This window comes from Erpetoichthys calabaricus, chromosome 4 (assembly GCF_900747795.2).
Source record: "Erpetoichthys calabaricus chromosome 4, fErpCal1.3, whole genome shotgun sequence".
NCBI classification, from domain to species: domain Eukaryota; kingdom Metazoa; phylum Chordata; class Cladistia; order Polypteriformes; family Polypteridae; genus Erpetoichthys; species Erpetoichthys calabaricus.
The window spans coordinates 167149255-167175901 of NC_041397.2; the positions used below are offsets into that span (position 1 = coordinate 167149255).

The 26647-nt window shown below is 38.0% G+C and overlaps 1 pseudogene; it reads right to left on the minus strand.

Moving 5' to 3' along the window:
* Positions 1-13806: 13806 nt before the first annotated feature.
* On the minus strand, positions 13807-15507 carry LOC114651161 (uncharacterized; annotated as a pseudogene).
* Positions 15508-26647: the final 11140 nt, after the last annotated feature.

Consider the following 26647-nt stretch of genomic DNA (forward strand, 5'->3'; position numbering starts at 1 on the left):
GACGGTGGATAATAGCTAGTCCACCACCATGCCCAGTGCTGCTCCCTGCATCCTCACCATTCCACTGACCTCCCTCTCATTTACACATGTATTCTGTCTTGTTCCTACTGACCTTCATTCCTCTCCTCTCTAGAGCATATCTCCACCTCTCCAGGGTCTCCTCAACCTGCTCCCTACTATTGCTACAGATCACAATGTCATCAGCAAACATCATAGTCCATGGGGACTCCTGTCTAATCTCGTTTTGTCAACCTGTCCATCACCATTGCAAATAAGATAGATAGATAGATAGATAGATAGATAGATAGATAGATAGATAGATAGATAGATAGATAGATAGATAGATAGATAGATAGATAGATAGATAGATAGATAGATAGATAGATAGATAGATAGATAGATAGATACTTTATTAATCCCAATGGGAAATTCACATTCTCCAGCAGCAGCATACTGATACAATAAATCAGTAAGAAAGGGCTCAGAGCCGATCCCTGATGTTTTTTCATTGTCATACTTAATATAAACTCAATAGTGTAACCATTTATTTTCTTGTATTTTAGCAGATGATATTGGTGGTCTGCTGTGGGCTGGCGCCCTGCCCAGGGTTTGTTTCCTACCTTGTGCCCTGTGTTGGCTGGGATTGGCTCCAGCAGACCCTTGTGACCCTGTAGTTAGGATATAGCGGGTTGGATAATGGATGGTTGGATATTCGTGGTACTCATTCCTTACATTCCAAGTATATCCATGATTAATTAAATACCAATGGTATCAAAGATGCTTTAGAATCTTGATTATATGTCTTTGGTAAGCAGTACATATCCCAACTTTTTCAAAGGCACTAACAGTAATGTTTTAGGTGAACAGACTTCCGTTCATATGTAAATCACAGCTATTAGGCAGTCCTGACCTTGTGACCCTGAACTGAACGGATGGAAGGTTATGTTAAATATACTTGTATCTTTACAAACACATGTAAACTATGTGTACACACACCGTGGAAGCAAAATTTCAAATAAATTACATTACTTTCCGCAAAATCACAGCAGCATGATTGCATGGCTTTGCCTGGTTATCTATGTACTGTAGGTACAGGCTGCCCATTTGCATGGCACCTAGAGAATACAGCATTGCCTGCCCACCTGATGTTGACAGGATAGGCACTGGTCCTCTCAGATCACAAAGAATGGTAATAGAGATTACTTAGAGATGCCATAGTTCATTAAACACAATGCTTCTTAAGATATCCTTACAAAAATTTGAATTTTATTTCCATTATTTGTTTTTGCTTAATATCCACTGAAATTTAAGAATTGTGATTAGCCAATACAAGACCTCTGTAGTAAAATCCTGAAAAATGTTTTCTAATGTTATCATTCTTAAATTCAAAGGAATGTTACATACTGTATAATACCAGGAACGTTCATGTTTTGAATAATTTGTAAACACAGTTCTGTATTTTAAAATATGCAAGTAAACAGGTAGCTTATGTGAATTTTCCCTTGGGTATCTATCTATCTATCTATCTATCTATCTATCTATCTATCTATCTATCTATCTATCTATCTATCTATCTATCTATCTATCTATCTATCTATCTATCTATCTATCTATCTATCTATCTATCCTATTAAGCCAGATATGATAATTAGTATAAGATACAACATAGTCTTGACATATCGTAAAAGAACCATGTGAAATATAAAGTAAAACTATAACTTTCTAAACTTAGAAACTATAAATTGCTGAAAAGTGGTTTAATTTTTATAAACTAGTAGTGAGCAGACTCATTCCTGAAGATTTGCTGTGGCTATATGTTTTTGTTTTAGCCAAGCAAACATTTACTATGAAAAGTATCCCCATTTTACTTAATCAGCTGCTTTTTATAAGGCATATTATTTATTTTATTTGTCTTCAAACAAATATTTATGCACAGTACTTCAGTTTTACTGTTGAGATTGCTGCTCTGCTTTTGGCGATCTTATTTTATATCTGACGACTTATTTTTCCTAAATAGCAGCCTACACTGGTGTGAATAATTAAGTTTTATTTGGCACCTATCATTCCAACAGCAGGTGTTTCCTCATCAGAAAAGGCCCTCTAAGCAAATAAATCACAATATTAAAAATGAGAAGCATAGACAGATTCAGTCTAACTGAAGACCAAAGCAAAATAAACTTTATAACCAAACCAATGAACCTACCACACTCTCTTAAATGCATAAACACATCAACAATGAGGCCAATTAGTCCTGTGTTATATCTCAAGCTCAAATAACCTTGAGTACCACAATTGTCCACAATTAGTGTAGAAAAAGGCAAAAAGCCAGGATACTGTAATTTTGTTACTGGATCATTAAGCATTATAATATACTAACAGATTCTCATATTAATATATTTTTCATGCTGTCTGATGTGAGGACTGTACTGAAAAATGTTCCCATCTGACTTATGATGATATGTACCATAGCATTTTTAAATAAGCTGAATGAAAGTTTTGTCTGTGTTCAGATAATTTCCAAGCACAGTGCTGAATGGAAGGAATTCAACACAATCACAGAATAAGACACACTGATCGTCATAAAGTGGTCTGGCTACCTCTATAAACAGTTAGCAATGTGTACTGTAATACATAAAAGATAAATGAAAGTGGCTACCATATGTTCTGATTTTGTATTGTTAGAGACAGAAATGACCAGATCCATTGTAGATCCATATGCTTCTCACAGAAAGCAAATAAATAATCATACTGTGAAAGGATGAAATTATAGAGTAGTTAATTACACAAGTGTAAGAGCCACTTTATACTTCACGCTCATTATGCGTATGTGCACGCATCATGGCTACCACGCATTCCCAACGTTCATTTTACGCGTCCTCTGAGCACTTCCTCAGAAATGAATGCAATGAGTGCACAAGTTGCAGTACCAGCAAAAAGTTGGGTGGGGGGGGGGGGGTGCAGTGTGATAAAAGTCGGAATGTGACGTCAGAGTCTCTGCTTACTATCTACATGTGACAGAAAGCCGCTTTGATCGATGTGTGGGCTTTGATGTTTGATGAATGGTTTGATTTGGTGAAGCAAAATGCCAACATACAAATGCATTCATGGTGCTTTTATATTCAAACATTGCATATTCCCTATCGTAATGACATGATACATTTTAAAGGTCTCACCTACCATCTTCTGTGCTGTCTTTTTCTCTTTTTTTTTTTGCACCTTCACAACAGCATCAGAATGTACAGCAGTGTATTTGATCCACAGAGAAAAAATTAAGAACATAGAGAAAAGGTGTATTTTGTGATTAAAGTGGAAATTTCGGTTTTAATCTTGAAATGTCCACTTTAATCTCATAGTTTATTTTATCATTGAAGTACACCGTCGTAAAACTTCATCTTAAAACCGAGCCAGTTGTTAATTGCTATGTGCTTCTGGGGTTCCGCCTGCATTGACAGCGGTGGCAAACAGCAATTGCCACATAGAACACATTAAATGTATGATATTCCAGCTCTCTGCACATTTAGAATCCTTAGATTTATATCTGATATCACTTTCATAATTAAATGCATTAAAGTATGTATATTACATTTTACAGATAAATCGTTAACTTCATTTAAATAATGAATAATGTTAATAATTACACATGTGGGCACGGTGGCCAAGTGGTAGTACAGCTGTCTCGCAGGGAGACACATCCCTTTTGTTCCCTGCCTGGAGTTTGAATGTTTTCCTGGTGGGTTTCCACAGTTTGCTCCAGTTTCTTTCCAAAGATATGTAGGTTTGAGGATTTGGTGATGCCAAAATGATGCCTCATGCCCAATTCTAGTTGGAGTGGGTACATCCCTGGATTGATGGATTTAATCACTAAACATCCATCCTTTTCAGAGATATTGTGGCAAGGTGTCCTCAGAATTTAATGGGTGTTTCAGGCAATTCACAACACAGTGAAGCCGAACAATAATAATATCTCGCACTGCCACTTGGTGGAATCTTCTAGATTTATGTAAAGTACGTGTGCAAGTATAAACAGTACAATGCTTGTACAGCAGTAGCGTCCGCTAGAGCATGCGTTGGGTCGCGTTAAGTATAAACCTTGCCTAAAGCACTGCACCTTCCAGTTCAATGGCATCGCTTGGTCTCACCTGCATGTCTTCTTGGGATGAGAGAGGTAACCAGAATATCTGAAGAAAAGCAACCAGGACATTGGGACAACACACAAACGTAATGGGATTTGAATTCAAGGATCTAAATATGAGACAGTAGTACCAACCACATGGAGCACACTGATTATCTGCTCATAAGTTCATTCTGAATGGGCCAATATTGGAACTCTAAATCTTAATATAAATCGGGTTTATGATTGAATGCTTTATCAATGTTTAGTTGTACCTGCCTCTAAGTAAATCAAATCATGTTACAAAAATTGTTGCTGGTTTGTTAGCTTAACAGAACATAAGGATCAAACAAGCATAATATTTTGCTCTTTTGCATGGTTACAGTAAGTCACTTGCTGCTCATGCAGATGTATTTTCAGAAAGTGGCTTCTCCTCAGGTGCACAGATCACAGTGTCCTCACACAATTTAATTTATTGCAATAAGCAATGTTAAGCAGTTGTCATAAAAGCAAAACTACACATCTTTTAATACTGTCTTCCTGCAGACAACCTGCAATTATTAGAATTACTGTCTATTAACTGGACACTTTTACTCAATAAGACTTGAGATAAATCAAGATAGTCACAATAGGATTGCTTTGAAAGCCTTGAATGTAGCAACAAGACTGAAGTGCAACCTTCAAACAATCACAATACGTCAAAGCTACATTTAATGTTTGCCAGCTATATCTAATTCGAAAAAGAGTATAGTAGTGCAAAGGTTATGATCTGCACTTTTCAGAGGTGGTCATTCACTCACAGTGCTTTAACGTAATCTATATTCAGGTCGGCATAGTCCTCCATAGGATTTTATTTTCATAATTAAGCTTGTTATAATAATTTTCTAAAAAGCGTAATGAATAAGTCATATATGTCCAAAGAAGATTGGAAACAGATTCTTCCCTACCCATGAAGCACAATGTAAACAATCCTTATTAGTGCATCATTTAACATTTAGCTCTTGTCAGTGTAACATTGTGCTTATTCCCAGCAGCATTTTTATGTGTTTGTCTTTGCAAGCAAATAATGAGAAGCATAATGATGTGACTAGTCAGTCATTGATTTCATTTGTTTCAATTGCCTTCTTTAGCAGAAAAGCCGTAGATTCAGCAATTATCAAGTCACTTAGTAGAGAAATCCTTATTTCAAGTAAATATCAGACAGAATATTTTGAAACTTGCTGCTAAAAAGAAGCTGTAGCATAATTAGTATTATTGTATTTTTCAATCTCTTTTCTTTCATTTCTGCATTTAGTTGCAATGTAGCACACTGAAGCATTTATACTATATCCTGACTTTATACCGGAGACTGGTACAGTATGGCACCACACAACTGCCTCCTGGATGTATTTTGTATTGCTTAAGCATTTGTTTGTAATGATATTTTACTACTATAGCATTGAATTATATACCATTATAAATTATATTCTTGTGCTGTGAGACCAAAATACATGTTGAATTTGCTCTGCTTCTTTTTTTTAATAATTGTCATTGAACTGCAGTGTATTTCCAATTTAAAAGGTGTAATTTTGCTTAACTTCTCACTACATCCATAATGGCTAACACAGTACAACACCCTAGTACTACAATTTAAACAAAAAAAATTACAATAAATATTGGGTTTTATGATTAATCAAGCTATGGCACAGTGCTGGATCATGGGTTCTCTTCTTGCTTACTAACTAGGTGTTGTTGAACTCTTTCCCAGTGTTTACATGGAATTTTACTGCATACACTGAATTTATCCCCTCATTCTGAAGTTATGTGTGTTATATTAGTTATAAGTGTGAATGTGGGTGTGTATTTAAATAGGCTCCATACACAGTAGGTTTCTGTCTTGCACACTGTGTCAGGAGGGATTAACCATGTTTTAAAATATTATCTTGGAATGAATAACACAGAAATGTCATGAGAAGAAACACTGAACTCATTATAAACCATAAAATAAAAATAACGAGAGGGGCCTATACAACCTTTCTTTCAACAATTACTGACATATACCAGCTGCCTTACTTTACCTTGGAATCAAAGATAATAATAATAATAATAATAATAATAATAATAATATTTCTAAGGCACCTTTCAGAGCCCAAGGAAGTGGTACAAACAGATAAGCTTAAGGCTATTTTTAAAAACTAGTAGTGATTTGACTTCTCTGAGCTTCTGTGGACTTGCATGGGGCTGAGACACAGAAGGCTCCATCATTCATTGTACTCTGGGAATTGTAGTCCTGGGAATGGTAAACAGAGAACAAATCTGAGATGATTGAAGTTAGCAGGCAGGAACATACAGGTTTAGAGGTAAGAGAGATAAGGTGTTGCTTGATCATTTAAGGCTTTGTATATTAACAGAAGTATTTTGTAATGAATATGAGATTTAATTCTCTCAAAGCTGTCGTAATATGGTCCCAGTGCTTGTGTAAGTGAGAACCCCAGCAGCAGAGTTCTGAATGTACTGCACTTTGTTAAAAACAGACTTTAGAAGACCATGCAATAAAGCATTACAGTAGTCAAGCCTACTAGATCCTAGATTGCTGCTTAAAAGTGATCTTTGCCATTGAATGGAACTGCTTGACTCTTTTTCCTGTTACTGGAATGCTTGCCTTTCTTAAAATGTTGCAAAATTTATCTCAGCCTAGTTGGTTACCTCTGTGCATAGTCTGTGGGTTAGAAAGACAGGTTATGCAGTAGGTTTGATGTATAAACATTAAAACTAACCAAATCCCATAACACCTTTTTATTTGCTCACCCATACAGGAAACGTGAATTTTCATACCAATACCCAGAGGTGGCCCCAACTTTCATTCTTGCTGTTTATGACATTATTTGACCATTACGAAAACCATTTTCATGATCTCTTCTAAGTGTGAATATTGATGCAGCAACCCTCCAAATTCTTACTATCACTCCCCACCTCACTTTTAAGTCATTAAACTTGGTTTCATTGGTAAGAAAAAAGTAAGAGGAATGAGACACAGCTTGAACCTTATGTACTATTAGTTAGTAACAATCAATTACTTTTTTATCACCAGTGCTTATTTAGAGTTATATTTATATTAAAAAAAACTTATTCTTAAATGTCAATTTCATACACAAATTATTTATTTTAAAATCCATTTAACCTTCAAGTAATCACCTCTTCTCAGCATTTTTTCACAACATTCAACTTTAACATAATAAGCTAAGAATAAGTGTGCTTACAATTAAATTATTTACTATAATGATAAAGATCAAACACAACAGGAAGCAAATTTCAACTAATTTAAAGGAAAAGTTCACAATTTTTCAGTTATTTCTTCCCAATCATTGTATATATCAATATATTAATTGTATTCTATAATTAAGCGTTTTTATAAAATTTAAAAATAAGTTGTCTGTTTTTGCAGTTTACAATGGGTCTGTAGAGTATAGAGGGCCAAGTGTAAATTAAAACTGCATTAAAATTTACCAGATTCGTCCACTTTGAAGTAATAAAGATTTCAATTGAAGAAACATGCCTTCTGAGTTTATAAGACATCCTTGTGATAATGAAAGGAAACTAGAAATAGTAATTTTATCACAAATTCTCTGTCCTATTTTCTTAAGGTAAGGATATGTTTCTTGATTGTCTTCTTTCAGTGGCTGTCATGGGTGGGATTATGACAACTCAACAGTGAAGTGATTCGATTTTTGCATTTTACACAACCTATAGAGCAAGATGCACTGAGAATAGGAGCAGAGTGAATTTAGCACATATCAGTTTCATTACACTTTGTGCAAATAACAATAAATATGAACAGAACTAATTACACCACATTGTATTTTTGTTCCAATTGTATTTTTCAGAAAACCTTAGATTTTTGAAAGAGCCAGGCCAACTTTTCCATGGCTTGCATTGCATACACATGAATAAAAAAATTAGAAAATGGAAAAGGAAGAGTGTGGTGCAGATTGAACGGCACAAACCGATTATCCATTTTTTAACGCATGATGAGTCGCTAATGCTGACAATATGGTAATTAAAGAACTGAGCGCATTGTTTTTAAGTGAGTAAATACACTGGCACAGATGCCAATCAATCCATAATTACATGGGGAGAACATGCAGACTTCATGAACATCCTGGCACTGTTAGGCAGGAATGACAGCTTTGTGCTTCCCCTCTGCCTATGTTAAAACATCTGTACTGAATTTACTAAACTAATCCCTTACTTAAATGAATTGCCATTGCAAAAGTGGCCCCTTGTATTTGTATGTGCGCGTGTGTGTGTTTTTGCCCTGTGATGGACTGGAGCTCTGTCCAGGGACTTGTTCTTGCCTTGTGTCCAATACCTGCTAGTAAAAGCTTCCTGCTGTTCCACCACACTGTCCTGGATAAGTGGGAAGATGAATGTATTTTTATTATTATTATTATTGTGCCTATAGTGGAGAAAAAAATACAAATAGATTCACGGATGGAAGATATTGAGGACAGCAATAATAATATTACTATTGTGTAGCACAGTGGTACCACTACTTTCTCACAGTGAAGGAGAATGGGGTTTGTATCCCAGGTGTTCAGAGTATGGACTGCATGTTCTCCCCTACAGTTTCCTCCCATGGTCAATAGTCCAAACACATGCAGGTTAGGTGGATTGGCATTGTTGAAGTGGCCCTATAGAGGGAAAATGTTCACCTTGTGATGGACTGGTGCCATGTCCGCTGATTGTTCCTGCTTTGTGTCTGATGCTTGCCTGGATACATGGGTTTAGGAAGATAGATGGATAAATGGGAGCTTGCTTATAATGTCTGTTGAGTTTTTGTCACTTGGTTACATGCTACGAGAGAGCTTAATATTCTCTCTTTACTAAACACATACATACTTTATGAAACAATGAAAAAAGTTTCCATATAGTGAAAGAATGCCTGTGTTCCTAGAAGGAGGTGTTTCATCTTGCAGGGCACCCTGGATATCATTGAGAAGAGTCGCAGTACACAGTGCTGCGAGGGCTCTGAGGGCAGATAAGGAGGTGTTTGTTAGAGAAATCTGTGAGCAAGTGATAACACTATCTATGAACTACTGACCCATGGCCTGCTTGTAGAGGAATCAAAGAATTATGTACATCCAAATCTATTCCTCTGAGAATCGCAGTCATGGCAAGTAATGGAATGATCCTTATGGATGACACTGCAGTTGTGACCTGCTGGACTGCCTACTTTAAACAGCTGTTTAAACCAGATACTCTATGACATTGGATATCTCTGGAACCACGGTTCTTAAGGCTAATCCTCCAATTAATTAGCAGTGAACTACCCAGTCTCATTGAGATTGCAACAGATGGTGAACCAGCTGAATGTAGGGAAGGCTCCAGGGATATGTGGCATCCAGGGTGAACTTCTCCAGGCTGGTGGTAAGGCTTTCCTCCTGGCACTGCAAACAATGTTTATTTCCATTTGGGAGATGGACATTATCCCAAGGTAAGGGAGATTGCCTGGATTGCAGCAAATGCAGGGGGATAACACTGCTCTCTATGCTAGGGTCATCCTCAATAGGATCCGTGATCACTTGCTCACCTACCAGCGACCAGAGCAGTCTGGTTTTACGCCTAAGAAGTTTACCAGTGACTGCAACCTAGCATTAAGGGTTCTCATCGAGCACAAATGTTAATATTGGCAGAATTTCTTTGTAGCCTTTGACTATTTTCGTAAAGTGTTCGACTCATTTTATTAAGTTGCACTGTGGGATATCCCTAGACTTTGCAGGATCCCCCCAAAGTTTCTAGATATCGTGGCTGGTCTCTACACTGGAGTGCTGTGCAGAGTGAAGGCAGAACCTCTGTGTTTTTTCCAGTTTATTCTGGGGTTTGTCAGGCGTGTGTTCTTGTTCCTACTCTCTTAACACTAGAATTACCAGAGTCTACGAAAAAACTCGTAGATCCGGCCCACCTTAAACCGGTGTCACCTCTCTTTTGTCTTCTAAATGTGTTGATTAAGATGAGACAGCAAGCAGCCGGATATTCCATCCCCCACTGTTGCAGAACGTACACTAAGTTTTCCCAGCTCATGCCTTGTTTGATTATCTGGGAGTGACTGAACTGCTAGAGTTTTAGAGTGGAAATAATAGATCGTTATTTGGAACACACGCATTGCATGTGTGATCCGTTTCTACAGTAATCTATGTAAACACATTTTTAAAACAGAAACATTTTTCATATTTTAGTAGTAAATGACAAAATGTAGGTATAAACTATATAATATATGAAGCCTGAAGTCCAAAGATCAAGTAAACACTTTCATAAAAGGTTAAAGAAAAAACAACAGTTTCCGTAGAGTAGTGGTAAGATTTGCTGACTTGTAATCAAACGTCCCCAGTGTAATCAAGAGTCCCCGTTTCGATCCCGACTCACTCCTATATTTGCTGTTTTCAGTAATGAGCTGCTCTTATTGTTAATATTATACAGTACACATATATACTTGGTTTGCGTCTGTAACACACGGTGTACATTTATAGGACTTGTAACAGTTTCCGTTTTTTTTCACTTTTATTCTCTCTAAATCACGATCATGATACATACTAAGTCGTGGATAGTTGACACAGACTGCTCAGCCAATCAGTGCGCAGCAGGCCTGTTGTGCCTTAGAGACCCGAGTTCGATTCCCCGCTGGAAAGAAAGTGTTATTTTTTTGTTCTTTTTAACCATATAAAGTGGTATGCACTGTCAGTCAGTCAGATTGTTGTATTTTCATGTGGGATGCTCCTTTTAAAATATTATTTTTAACAATTGAGACTGCAATTAACATGAACAAGTGTCTTTATAACTGTTATTATACAGTACAATATATATATAAAAACAGCTAAGGGGATAGATAAATAGCTATAGCGCGTCTTTATTTGATCCAAATAAATAACATGCGAGCTGATTTATTTACTTATCTTCCTACAGCATAAAGTCACAAGTGAACTGTTGAGCTTCCTCTGTTTGATCGTCAAGGGCATGCTCACAAATTATACGTGTAATGCCACGAAAAATACCTGCTGACACTTTAGTACACAAGCAATGGTACGAGAATGCAGTTAGACTTTTTTTGGGCACATGCACCACGCTAGTGTTTAGATCTGGACGGTGTAGTGTTGGCGAGCTCTGTAAGCCGTGCTGTTTCTTTGAAGGACAGGTGATTGGCAGGATGATGCCGGACTTTTGCCTTTACGCCTGGTGGAGCTGCGTTGTTCTTTTATGTGAGTCGTCATTTCTTGCGGGGAGGCCTTCTGTTTTCTCCGATCTGAGTTCACCTCTGTTATTGCACGTCTTTATTTGAAAACAGCAGTGTCAGATCGGGCCGAGTGTGAACGCTAACTTTGACAAGCACTATAAATTTACAGCGGTTGTTACAGACGTAATCAAATGTATGTTTTTATTGTATAATATTAACAATAATAGCAGCTCTCTACTCAAAACAGCAAACTTGAGAAGCTGCCAGCATTGAACCCAGAAGCTCTTGATTGGGAGTCAGCAGTTCTTGCATTGCACCACGCAAGCTGTCACATCAACCGCTTACTGCACAGAGCCGGCCCTAGACAATTTCGGGCCCGAAGCAAACTGATACCAAGGGGCCCGACCTCTGCAGCTAGGGGGTCCAGGGCAGAGCTCCGGCCGCCAAGCAATTTCCTGCATTCTGAGCTGCAGAAATGCGTTTTCCTGGCATCTACAACCATAACTTTTTGACGATTTCCGTTTGACACTGACAATCGTAACCGTAACACACTGACAGGAGCCAAATTTGCAGACTGTCAGCGCAGTTTGTTTTTACATTTTTATTCGGTTTTAAAGCTTGTTTTCATACTTTCGAGATATTCAGATTTCTGAATATTTGTCTCGGGACAAATTTCTCCAATCACCGCAACCATCAGTAGTCAATTTGATCTGGATATTCGAGAATAACTTGCAGCAGAAACAAAAAACTGCATTTTTGTTCTTTGAGTAAACAAGCCAGGGCCTGTCAACAAATTCCCCATTTGGTAATTTTCGGGAATAAAAGGAATCAGAAAAATATCGCCCATCATCATTCGTTGGATATTGAATCCCAGTTTCGCGTAAGGGCCCCTTTTGGACTAGGAAGACACGTTCCTTGTTGGTGATTGCTGCACCCCACAAACCTGGATCTCCCCAACTAAAGGAATCAAAATCATTATCAGCCTAGTCGTGATCTTCATCTTTCTGGTTAGAAACCGAAACGGCTGGCAACGTTGCTGAACCTGACGAAAAACCCATGTCCATGTAATTCTTAACGTCATCGGCTTCTGACTCCTCAGAGTCGGATACAGGTTTGTGGGGCTTGGATGGTGTTGCGGTATCTTCGACTAATGGAAGTTCAGTCCTGGTGCTAGTGCTGCTGCTGCTGCTAGAGCTAACCATTTTTGTTAGGAAGCATTGCAAAGCGCCTTTTTGGGTAGCGAAGAATTCATCTTTCGCTGCTTTTTCTTTACGTTTTTGAGCACCTGATTTATATTTCTTCGGCGGTGCAACTGAAGACATTTGGAATACAATAATTTCAAACTGTGGAAATTCGGCAAGGCCTAACTACTATCTACAGGAGCCAAATTTGCAGACTGTCAGCGCAGACTGTCATACAAGGCCCTGAGTGAAGGGTATGAGTGATGGAGGTCGGAGTGGGCCCGCATAAATGTCTTTAGTGACGATACATTAACAGATAAAGCTACATTTTAGCCAGCTTTTGCTGTTTCCACCAGGCAGCACATGGAGGTAAATAGCTAGGCCAAGCACTTTTTTTTGTTGCTTTTTATATTTTTTATATATTGTTTTTATTTTATGAAGATAAGGTCTACATTATTTTGTTTTTACATTTTTATTCGGTTTTAAAGCTTGTTTTCATACTTTCGAGATATTCAGATTTCCGTATAAAATAATTTACCAGCAGATATTGTCTATTTCACACAAAAGACACTTTTTGAACCTTGGCACTGGCAAACTCATGAATAAGTTCAGAATAATCAAGAGATTCCACTATCTCTTGCTCAATTGAAATCAATGCCAGACTATTCAGATGTTCGTGGCTCATGGAGCTTCGCAAGTAATTTTTGATAAGCTTGAGTTTTGAAAAACTCCTCTCCGCCGAAGATACCGTTATAGGCACAGTCAATGCTATTCTGAGAGCCACAGCAACATTAGGCATGGCAGTTGCCAACTCCTTCTCATACAGATATTGCAGTGTTTGCATGGCCGTTGAGTTGCTAGGAACTAAATTGTCAAACATGCGAATTTCACTGCATAGTGCGTGTGGATCAATGTTTGATTCATTATTCTTCGAGTCAGTTAATGCAATTTTCAAGTCCATAGAGTATTTCATCAAGGTATTATCATCCATGGATGATATTAACTGATAATTGTGCAGAAATCCAAAATTGGCGAAATGCTGTTTCATTTGATCAAACCTCTCATTCATGAACATGATTGCTTGATCCAGAAGGACAAGAAAGAATTCTGTGCGAAACTTTTCTTTTGGATCAGTTATTAACTCATCCTGGACTTCATAATCGAAATGGCGCTTTGTTCGTCTCCTGCGTAAACTGGTTACTGCAGGAAATGCGACATCCTCGGAAGGCATCTCCAATTCATAAGCGAGCTCTCTGGCTGTAGCTTCTGCTAATTCTAGTCCATTTTCTCTGTACGAAACCAAATAGTCAGAGACACTTGATGCATTTGAGAGCAACATCATAGTGCATATATTCATTTTGCAAAATTTTGCTGGCTACATTGATCTGTGAAAGAATGTTGTACCAAATCGCTAAGGAAACAAGAAATAGAAAAGTTTTCAGCTGCTTGGCTAATGCAGCGGCTTCAGTTCTAGCCTTAGGATCTTTAGAATCTTCAGAAACATCTACCAGCTCGTCATACACAGAGCCTATTTGGAATCTGACAACTTTAACACTCTCAATCCTGCATTCCCATCTAGTGTCACAAATGCGCTTCAGAGTGAAATTATTGATGTGCTTCTCCAGAATCTGCCAATGTACTGTAGAAGTACTAAACAGCAAATAGATCTGATGTAACGTTCCAAAAAGCGACATGGCAGTTGGTGACGATTTAGCCATGTCTCCAACAAGCAAATTAAGGCTATGACAACTGCATGGGATGTAGAATACTCATGGATTTTTATCCAGTATTTGTTTTTGAACGCCACTGTGTTTGCCTTTCATATTGGAACCGTTATCATATCCCTGTCCCCTACAGTTACCTAGGTCCAATTTCAACTCCAAGAGCATCCGTAAGCATTGGTCTGTGAGATTGGAGCCAGTGCTATCATCAACGGCTATGTACCCTACAAAATATTCTCGAACTTCCACTGAGGAGCCATCAATATGAACGATCCTTATTATCATCATCATCTGCTCTTCATGGCTTATATCAGGAGTGCAGTCAAGAATGATTGAGAAATACTTGGCCTTATGAATATGGGAAATTATTTTCTCTAACGTAGCATTACCCATCAATTATTTCATTTTGCAAGTTTTTGCCCAGATAATTATCATGGATTTCATTGTCTGTAATCCTTCGAACATGCTCTTGCATGCAAGGATCAAATTTGGCTAACAATTCCACTAACCCAAGAAAATTGCCATTATGCAGGGCAAATATGTGATCGCTAGAACCTCGAAAGGCCAGGTTTCTTTCACCCAGAAACTGAATAATAGCAATACATTGCGCCAATCCTCAATTTCTCTTAGCAGAAGTTCTTGTGCACGCTTATCAATGGTACATCCTGCCTTCAAGCGATTTTGAAGTTCCAACCAATCCTTAAAGGCACATATATGGTTGGCAGATATTTCGTGACTGCACACGTCTCGGGACAAATTTCTCCAATCACCGCAACCATCAGTAGTCAATTTGATCTGGATATTCGAGAATAACTTGCAGCAGAAACAAAAAACTGCATTTTTGTTCTTTGAGTAAACAAGCCGGGGCCTGTCAACAAATTCCCCATTTGGTAATTTTCGGGAATAAAAGGAATCAGAAAAATGTCGCCCATCATCATTCGTCGGATATTGAATCCCGGTTTCGCGTAAAGGCCCCTTTTGGACTAGGAAGACACGTTCCTTGTCGGTGATTGTTGCACCCCACAAACCTGGATCTCCCCAACTAAAGGAATCAAAATCATTATCAGCCTAGTCGTGATCTTCATCTTTCTGGTTAGAAACCGAAACGGCTGGCAACGTTGCTGAACCTGACGAAAAACCCATGTCCATGTAATTCTTAACGTCATCGGCTTCTGACTCCTCAGAGTCGGATACAGGTTTGTGGGGCTTGGATGGTGTTGCGGTATCTTCGACTAATGGAAGTTCAGTCCTGGTGCTAGTGCTGCTGCTGCTGCTAGAGCTAACCATTTTTGTTAGGAAGCGTTGCAAAGCGCCTTTTTGGGTAGCGAAGAATTCATCTTTCGCTGCTTTTTCTTTACGTTTTTGAGCACCTGATTTATATTTCTTCGGCGGTGGAACTGAAGACATTTGGAATACAATAATTTCAAACTGTGGAAATTCGGCAAGGCCTAACTACTATCTACAAGACGTTCTTTCTAACAAAATGGAAATATATTGATATGAAGGAAAGTGATGGCTTTACGAAGAGAAGGGCCCCTTTAATGCTCTGTCGAGAATGCAGTGCGGCGGAGCGGCCCTGACTGAAGCGTAAGTGGCTGCCTACTGAGGACAGAGCCACAGATGAGCCGTGGAGGCGGCAACAGGCGCGTGGGCCTGAGTGAAGCGTAATGAAGATTGGAGTGCCGAGTGGAGATGTCCACTTGGAGTAATTAAATGATGGAATATGTTGCTGTGAATTATATATATAAAAAAAATAGTAATAGAGGTTGGAGTGAAGGAGTCTGTTGCTCCATTGGGCCCTCCGCAGCAGCGTCGCATCACAGGAAAAAATAAACCTTGGGCACAGTGGGCCCCCTCTAGCTGTGGGCCCGAAGCGGTCGCTTCGTTCGCTTTGCCCTAAGGCCGGCTCTGTACCGCACCCTGCTTTCTTTCTTCTTCAGTTATATTCTTGAATAAAAGCGCACTTGTTCTGTTATACTTGTACTTTTTGTGAAAGTGTTTATTTGATATTTGGACTTCAGGCTTCACACCAGTCATGCTCAGTCACACACACCACTCACAGTCTCATTCGCGCACAAGTTCTGACACGGTTTTATATACAATCATCAGATTCAAATGTTAACAGTACCCACACACAACTGCTGACTCCCAATCAAGAGCTTCTGGGTTCAATGCTAGCAGCTTCTCAAGTTTACCGTTTTGAGTAAAGAGCTGCTGTTATTGTTAATATTATACAATAAAAACATACATTTGATTTACGTCTGTAACAACCGCCGTAAATTTATAGTGCTTGTCAAAGTTAGCGTTCACGCTCGCCCTGATCTGACACTGCTGTTTTCAAATAAAGACGCTCAATAACAGAGGTGAACTCAGATCGGAGAAAACAGAAGGCCTCCCCGCAAGAAATGTCGACTCACATAAAAGGACAACGCAGCTGCACCAGGCGTAAAGGCAAAAGTCCGGCGTTATCCTGCCAATCACCTGTCCTTCAAAGAAACAGCATGGCTTACAGAGCTCGCCAACGCAACACCGTCCAGCTTTAAACACTAGCGTGGTGTATGTGCCCAAAAAAAGTCTAACTGCATTCCCGTACCATTGCTCGCGTACTAAAGTGTCAGCAGGTATTTTTCGTGGCATTACACATGTAATTTGTGAGCATGCCCTTGACGATCAAACAGAGGAAGCTCAACAGTTCACTTGTGACTTTATGCTGTAGGAAGATAAGTAAATAAATCAGCTCGCATGTTATTTATTTGGATCAAATAAAGACGCGCTATAGCTATTTATCTATCCCCTTAGCTGTTTTTATATATAGTATATAATAACAGTTATAAAGACACTTGTTCATGTTAATTGCAGTCTCAATTGTTAAAAATAATATTTTAAAAGGAGCATCCCACATGAAAATACAACGATCTGACTGACTGACAGTGCATACCACTTTATATGGTTAAAAAGAACAAAAAATAACACTTTCTTTCCAGCGGGGAATCGAACTTGGGTCTGTAAGGCGCAACAGGCCTGCTGCGCACTGATTGGCTGAGCAGTCTGTGTCAACTATCCACGACTTACTATGTATCATGATCGTGTTTTAGAGAGAATAAAAGTGAAAAAAAAACGGAAACTTTTACAAGTCCTATAAATGTACACCGTGTGTTACAGACGCAAACCAAGTGTATGTGTGTACTGTATAATATTAACAATAAGAGCAGCTCATTACTGAAAACAGCAAGGAGTGAGTCGGGATCGAACCGGGGACTCTCGATTACAGCGGATACGTTTGATTATAAGTCAGCAAATCTTACCACTACTCTACAAAAATTGTTGTTTTTTCTTTAACCTTTTGTGGAAGTGTTTACTTGATCTTTGGACTTCAGGCTTCATATATTATATAGTTTATGCCTACATTTTGTCATTTACTACTAAAATATGAAAAATGTTTCTGTTTTAAAAATGTGTTTATACAGATTACTGTAGAAACGGAACACACATGCAATGCGTGTGTTACAATACAATACAATACAGTTTATTTTTGTATAGCCCAAAATCACACAGGAAGTGCCGCAATGGGCTTTAACAGGCCCTGCCTCTTGACAGCCCCCCCAGCCTTGACTCTCTATGAAGACAAGGAAAAACTCCCAAAAAATGGAAGAAACCTTGGGAAAGGCAGTTCTTTCCAGGTAGGTTGGGCGTGCAGTGGGTGTCAAAAGAAGGGGGTCAATACAATACAATGCAGTTCACAGAACAGAGCAATTCCTCAATATAGTAAGAAATAAAAAAAACATAAATATTAGAAGTACAGAGCAGAATTTAACAGTAGATGATATATTCCATGATAAGATTTGGATTTGTGTAGAGTCCTGGAGACCTCATCCTTCAAGCTGCCTCCCCCATTTGGCATTCCACGGCTGAAACAGTGCTGGGCAGCCAATCCGATGAAAGGACCCTCTTTCCCACGATTCCTGCGATCCTCCAACTGGGATGACTTTTCCTTAGGCAGGCAAACAACTTGGCAGGTGGGCCATGGCACCAAGTGCCCATTTGAGTACCGAGAAGTAAAACAGAATAAGTGAGGGTTAGTATACAATTATAACTGTCATGTTACTTATGTTTAAGTGCTAATGACTAACAACAGAGATGCAGTCTGTACAGTAATCAGCAGCTCTAGTCAGGATATGCTAAAGTGAAGTAGTGAGTCTTCAGCTGGGATTTAAAAGCTGAGACCGAAGGGGCATCTCTTATAGTAGCAGGCAGACCATTCCACAGTTTAGGGGCCCTGTAACTAAAAGCTCGACCTCCCACTGTTATTTTATTAATCCTTGGGATCATAAGCTGACCGGCATCTTGAGATCTTAATGTGCGCTCAGGTTTGTAAGTCATGATAAGTTCAGACAAGTAAGCCGGACCTCGACCATTTAATGCTTTATATGTTAAAAGAAGGATTTTGAAATCTGCCCTGAACTTAACCGGGAGCCAGTGTAAGGATTTTAAGAACTGGAGTTATGTGTTCGTATTTCTTGTTCTTATAATAATTCTCGCAGCCGCATTTTGGATTAACTGGAGGCTGTATAAAGAACAGTTTGAACATCCAGTGAACACCGCATTGCAGTAGTCAATCCTACTAGAGATAAATGCATGAATTAGTTTCTCAGAATCCTGTTTATTTAAAAAGCGCCTTAATTTCCTAACTTTTTTAAGATGGAAGAAACATGTTTTGGACAACTTTGTAATATGTGCTTTAAATGACATGCTAGAGTCAAAGATAACTCCTAGATTTGCGGGCTGATTCAGTAAAATTGACTGGGATTCCCACTGAGTTAAATGATGACAAAATATTGTTGTGATCAGCATCATTCCCTCCAACAATTAACATCTCTGTTTTATCTGTGTTTAAAGACAAGTAGTTCTTATTCATCCACTCCTTTAATTCACTAACACAACTAATTAAAGACAGCATTGGAGAAACTTCATCTGATTTAAATGAAAGGTATAACTGGGTGTCATCTGCATATGAGTGAAAATTAACATTATGTTTCCTAATGAGAGATCCCAGTGGAAGCATGTAAAGTGAAAACAGTAAAGGTCCCAGTACTGAGCCCTGCGGGACACCATATTGAACTTCTGTGTATAATGATGGAGTACTGTCAGCACATTTCTGTACATATTGGAATCAATTTGATAAGTAAGAACTAAACCAAGCGAGTACGGTGCCTGTAAGCCCAACATCATTTTCTAGCCTGTGCAGTAAAATAGAATGGTCGATGGTGTCAAATGCTGCACTTAAGTCCAACAACATAATTACAGTGGAGTTTCCTTCATCAGAGGATATCAGAATGTCATTTACAACCCGTGTTAGTGCCGTTTCTGTACTATGACCAGTGCGAAACCAGACTGGAATTTCTCAAATAAATTGTAATGCGTAAGGTGTGTCTGAAGCTGACTGGCGACTACTTTTTCTAGTATTTTAGAGAGAAACGGTAAATTTGAAATAGGCCTATAATTATTTAGTATATGTGGGTCAAGGTCTGACTTTTTAAGTAATGGTTTAATGACTGACACTTTTAGTGTATCAGGTACTGTGCCATGCAATAATGAACTATTGATAATGTTTAGGATAGGCGCTGCAAGAACATCCATTGCACTTTTTACTAGTTTTGTTGGCACTGGATCTAGGGAACAAGTAGTGGGCTTCATTTTAGAAATTAAACTTAATACTTCCTGCTCAGTTACAGGATTAAAATTACTAAGGTGCTGAGTGCAATGTGAGACAGGGTCTGCTAAGCTAGTATTTGGTTTGTACTGTCATGCAGAGATCTGGGATCTTATATTTTTAATTTTCTCATTGAAGAAGTTCATAAAGTCTGTACTGCTAATGTCTGTTGGTATTTTGCACTGTTGATCTGAATTTCCATTTGTTAATTTAGCCACTGTTCTAAACAGTACCTGAGGATTTTTATTATTGTTATCTATTAATGTAGAATAGTATTCTGACCGAGCTTTAAAGAGGGCTTTTTTATATTTATTAACACTCTCTGTTCATGCAATTTGAAAGACATGTAGCTTTGTTGTTCTCCATCTGCGCTCCAGTTTTCGACACTCTAATTTAAGAGCTCGAGTGTTTTCATTAAACCAGGGAGAGTTTCTATGTGCTTTGATCACTTTTGTTTTAAGGGGAGCCACTGTGTCCAGAGCATCTCTCAAGGTCACATTATAATGTGATGTTAGCTGATCTAAATTGTTTTCCGCATTTACATTTGATGTTAACTGATCTAAATGGTTTTCCACAATTACACTCGACTTACTCAAAGTATCTATAAATTTTGAAGCAGAATTACAATCTAGATGTCGCACTGTATTTGTTTTAATCTGGGAGTGTGCTGGCAAGGGCAGGACTAAATCAAATGTAATTAAGTAATGATCGGAAATAACTTCATTTAATGGAGTAATAATTAAATTTTGAATTTCAACTTTGTAAGTTATAATTAAATCTAATGTGTGATTATGATTATGAGTTGGACCTCTGACATTCTGACAAAATCCTATTGAATTTAACAAATAAGTAAAACATTTGCTAAAAGTGTCAGTTTCCACATCAATGTGTACATTAAAATCTCCCATCAGTACTACGTGATCATAATTTATAGCCAAGTCAGATAAAAGGTTGCTAAATTCAGACATGAACAATGAATACGGCCCTGGTGGTCTATAGACTAGCACTATAATTGTGTTGGAATCTGTTTTAATATTTAAAATGAATGCCTCAAAGGATGTAAAGTTGCCTAAATTTTTAGAAGTGATTTGCATTTTGTTACAATGAATTATTCCAAGGCCTCCTCCTCGACCTGAATCTCTAGACTTATGAAGGAACGAGTAGCCATCTGGTGACGCCTCAGCTAGGGGGACAGTGTCACAAATAACGATCTATTATTTCCACTCTAGAACTCTAGCAGTTCAGTCACTCCCAGATAATCAAACAAGGCATGAGCTGGGAAAACTTAGTGAATGTTCTGCGACATTGGGGGATGGAATATCCGGCTGCTTGTTGGCTCGTCTTAATCGGCACATTTAGAAGACAAAAGAGAGGTGACAGCGGTTTTAAGGTGGGCCGGATCTACGAGTTTTTTCGTAGACTCTGGTAATTCTAGTGTTAAATGCTTGCATGGACTTGGTGTTAGGTAAGGTTTTGGGGTCCAGCGGCTGTGGGGCATCTGTTGGTGAAGAAAGATTCACTGACCTTGACCTTGCCAATGATCTTTGCGGAGTCATTGGAGGCTCTGATGGGGGCTCCCAAGAACCTAAGCTAGGAATCTGAGTGTTGGAGCTTGCGAGTGTTCTAGATAAAAATCAAGATCCAGGCCTTCAATGACCTCTTGGGTGTAGCAACTAGTAGTGTACTGTCTGCAGAGAGAGTGTCGACCTCGTTGAAAGGTTTATTTACCACAGCAACGACATTCATGTCTCTGGTGACTCTTCCTATGAAGTCATTAGATAGATAGATAGATAGATAGATAGATAGATAGATAGATAGATAGATAGATAGATAGATAGATAGATAGATAGATAGATAGATAGATAGATAGATAGATAGATAGATAGATAGATAGATAGATAGATAGATACTTTATTAATCCTAAGGGGAAGTTCACATACTCCAGCAGCAGCATACTGATACAAAAACAATATTAAATTAAAGATTGATATAATGCAGGTAAAAACAGACAATAACTTTGTATAATGTTAATGTTTACAATCCCCCCCCCCCATCACCCCTCCCCCCCAGGGTGGAATTGAAGAGTCACATAGTTTGGGGGAGGAACGATCTTCTCAGTCTGTCAGTGGAGCAGGACAGTGACAGCAGTCTGTCGCTGAAGCTGCTCTTCTGTCTGGAGATGACACTGTTTAGTGGATGCAGTGGATTTTCCATAATTGATAGCAGCCTGCTGAGCACCCGTCTCTCTGCCACAGATGTCAAACTGTCCAGCTCCATGCCAACAATAGAGCCTGCCTTCCTCACCAGTTTGTCCAGGCGTGAGGCGTCTTTCTTCTTAATGCCGCCTCCCCAGCACACCACCGCGTAGAAGAGGGCGCTCGCCACAACCGTCTGATAGAAAATCTGCAGCATCTTATTGCAGATGTTGAAGGACCAGCTCTGTCCTTTCTTACACAGAGCATCAGTATTGGCAGTCCAGTCTAATTTATCATCCAGCTGCACTCCCAGGTATTTATAGGTCTGCACCATCTGCACACAGTCACATCTGATGATCACGGGGTCCATGAGGGGTCTGGGCCTCCTTAAATCCACCACCAGCTCCTTGGTTTTGCTGTTGTTCAGGTGTAGGTGGTTTGAGTCGCACCATTTAACAAAGTCATTGATTAGGTCCCTATACTCCTCCTCCTGCCCACTCCTGATGCAGCCCACGATAGCAGTGTCATCAGCGAACTTTTGCACGTGGCAGAATTAGATGAATTGGGAGAGTATAGGGGGTCATGTAGTTACTGGAAAGGGATTTGTGGTGCTCCCGATTTCTGTCCAAAAGGATGCCATTCCAGGTCTTTAGAGTCCTGGTGCTTCCTGTTTTGCTATATGGCTGGGAAACATGGATACTCCCTACATGGATACTCCATGGATTCCTTCGGTACTGTGTCTCTTCAAAGGATCCTTGGTTACTGGTTATAGGCAGGGCCAGATTTTCCTATAGGCTAACTAGGCTTCAGCCTAGGGCCTCAAGATCAAGAGGGGCCTACATTCAAATTGTTAGCAAAATTTTATTATCTATCATGTAATTTACAAACTTAAAATGGAAGGTGAAAGGGCCTCATAAAATGGAATAGCCTAGGGCCTCTTTTCATATAAATCCGGCCCTGGTTATAGGAGACACTTTGTGTTTAATGAGCAGTTGCTCACAGAGTCAAATGAGACACATTACCTGCATTGTAAAGGAGCGTCAGTTATGGCACACATTTGCTTTTTGCTTTTTTCCTTCTTAAAATGACATGGATATGATGTTTTGCAATATACGTGTAATCTAAATTCTTGATAACATTTTTGGCTTGACAAATGGATGTATTTGTTAAGTTTTAAAGCTTTTCTCTATAATATGCTGGTGCCCTTCACCTCCATTATAAAATGCAAGAGAGGGATAATTATTTTTCAAAATGTATAAAATATGCTTCACATTTTTGAATGCAATTTCATGTGGCAAAACTAATATGTATCATGATTGTGAAGAAATAGCTTTGACTTGAAAAATACTAAGTTTATCCTTTAATCCTGTTCCATGAGTGCATTTTCCATGCCTGAATGGAGTATTAGCTTCTTCTTGGCAGAACACTCGGCACAATTTACTTCATATAGGAGACCAGGCAATCATAGCTGCAAAATACCACTCAAATAAAAGGATGATTGGAAACTGATACTCGTGTCTTGTGAAACTGTGAGTGGCCAAGCCTTAGGATAAGCAGGAATCTTGCCCACATGAAGTTTTCCAAAAGTAACTGTGATTTTGCTACAGCATCAAACCAAGCCTACACTGCAAATAATAAAGGTGGAACTTCTTCCTTCTATTTTTTCTCATTTCTCTTTTTCATACTTGCCTATTATGTTCCACACCAAGAGATCTCCAATTCCAGTGTAAATATGGATTCGTGGTTACCGTGTTCCTTACATCCTCATTCAAGGCAATGCATTTTATCAATAAAATTTATACTGAGATTGACTGACCCAATTAAAATCAAAGAAAAACGTGGTTTTTTTTTTCTTTTTGAAGAACCAATGAAAGAAAATTCTATTTAATGATTAATTGTAGAAAATGTCAAAGCATATCAAAGTGAAGATAGTGGTCTATTATGAAAGTGGCTAAAAGAAAGAGCAATTTCTTTTTCCTAAGTTATCATAAATCGTATTTGGAACTATTATTCATATGCAGAGTTCACAGAATATTTTCTATTTGCATGCACAATTTCTCAAAAATGTATTTCTTCCTTGTAAACATAAAAAAAAAAATTATGTGAAATTTTAAGTAGTTTGTGTCTGTTTTATAATTCATTTTGTATTTATCAATGCATACTATACAATAATTGAAGTAGCTATAAACATATTTGATTACTTTATAATTGCAAAAAAATTCAGATGTAAAAAATAATATTCAGTTTTGTAAAACAGAGCTAGTGAATGACAGTGAGTTATCAACAGATCTAGCTAGCACTTTACCAGATGTCAAGGTAATTGCTGACTGTGAATACTTATGGTTCAGGAAAAATGCTGCAGCAATTACTGTGATTTATAGAAGGCTATTTTTACTTAGTTAAAACATTACTACATTGGTGGAGGATGCAACGGCTGTGAAAATGTGGTACTTTGCAAAATACAATCTAGAATGTGAAAGCTATCATTGATTAAATATAGAAAACACAAAGATAATTTTAATAATGAATTTCCTCATTTTTTAAAAAAAAAGTATATGTTAAAGTAAGGCACTACTCAGTTAATGAAAAAGCTTCAGCAACATCTCGTTCTCCCACACTATGATATCATCACTGACAAAATGCAATTAATGATATATCTTTGTTTTAGCCTGACGATTCCAGTTCAATAAACTATAAGGTGCAAACACAGATATAGCATCCTGTTAAATTACAGCTTATATTTTTTGGCTGTAAATACTAGCACGTAATTAAAACAATAAAAATACATGAGTTAGGGAAGCTACTGTTCCCAATTTTACAGTTCATGCATGCATTACTGACACATATGCTAATTCTCTGTAATTATGCCTACTGACATGCTACACTGACCCATCATTGATTCCATTCTGTTCCACAAGTGCACTTCAATGTTTTTTTCTAAAATCCCAAACCCTGTTATTAAAAAAAAAAAATAAGGAAATGCAAAGTGATCTGGGGGTGGAGATCGCTTATTGCTCTTTTTTAAAATTGCCACTTAACATGTTGTACTACTTTAAACAAAAGTAACATATTCTTTTTTAAAATGCAAAGGACTATGAGTCAACTGTAAACTACTTTAGGTTGTTATTTTGTGGTAAACAATGTTTTAATTGTAATCTACCCGTTCATTTTTCATGCCTACTTTAAGTAAAAAGACCATACAGTACATGTTATTTTGTTAATCATACACCAACTTGCAGGGATAAAAGTAGAGTCCATTCTTCACTTGTAACTCCTTGGTGTTATTAAAGATCCACTCTTCCTTGCCTTTACTGCACTATGTGAATAATAAACATAAATAATTTAAGAAATAGTAAAAAATATTTTATACACAAAGGGATTTCCAACCATAACACTGTAGCTTTTTATTCCTGTTGATCTAATCTTTTTAAAGTACTATGGAGACATACTGTAAAAGCTTGCAAAGTATTACTGTGAGTCCCAAGTGTTACATGTACAAAAGTATTTCTGTGCTTGGAAAGAGCTATTCATTTTTCAAATCAGAGATTTATTTAGGCAAACACACATATCCATGTGTGTGATATATACAGTATCCATGCTATATATGAGGATTTTACAGTACACACTTACACACATATCTAGTCCTAGTCACTATGAGACGTTTGCCTTTTGTTTCTTATTTCTGCGTCGGGTTTCCTCATGTCTTTTCCCATGTCCCAAAGAAACTTAGTTTAGATGGTTTATTAACTCTGAAATAAAAACCTATATGAGTGAGTGTGTCCTGCAATGGATGGGCATGTCACCCAGGGCTGGTTCTGTCTTTGCTCCTGATACCTCTGGGAATGGCTGCAGTAAACTGTAACCTTTAAATGGAATGAACTGGTTTAATAAATTCAAGAACAATGGAGGGTTACCTGACTGGCATTGTAATATGAGGTGTGTAAATGGCAACCAGGTAGTACAGGACATGATGGCCTTGGCAAAGTGAGAACGGGCCACAATGGAATTTTTAATACATATCTGGATGTAGGTGTAGAAAAATGACAAACGCCAGAAGTATTTGGGTACCTCAAAAGTAATACTTAGAGTGTAACTAAAGCAAGAGAGAAGTTCTTAGAAGTCAGCAGGGGATTGATGCAACTCCTGACAGGCACTAAAAAGCAGCACATAGCAGCAGACAGTTGTTAAAGGAAAAGTTAGGTATTTTTTACATCAAAGTTATTTCTTTACAATCATGGCATATATTAATTGGACACATAAAATTGTGCTCTAAAATGAAGCATGTTTTATATATTTAAAAGAATGATCAGCCTTCTCTTGTGTTTTATAATGGAGCTGGGTCCAAATATGAAAGAAAAGCTTTAACACTTACCAAATATGTTAATTTTATAAGCCAACAAGTAATAATCTGCATTTTCAGGTTAAACACGCTCCATGTCATTTTAAGAAGGAAGAAAGTCAAATATTTTTATGAAATTCAGACATTCTATTACTATACAGAACCTTATTTCATCATTCTGTA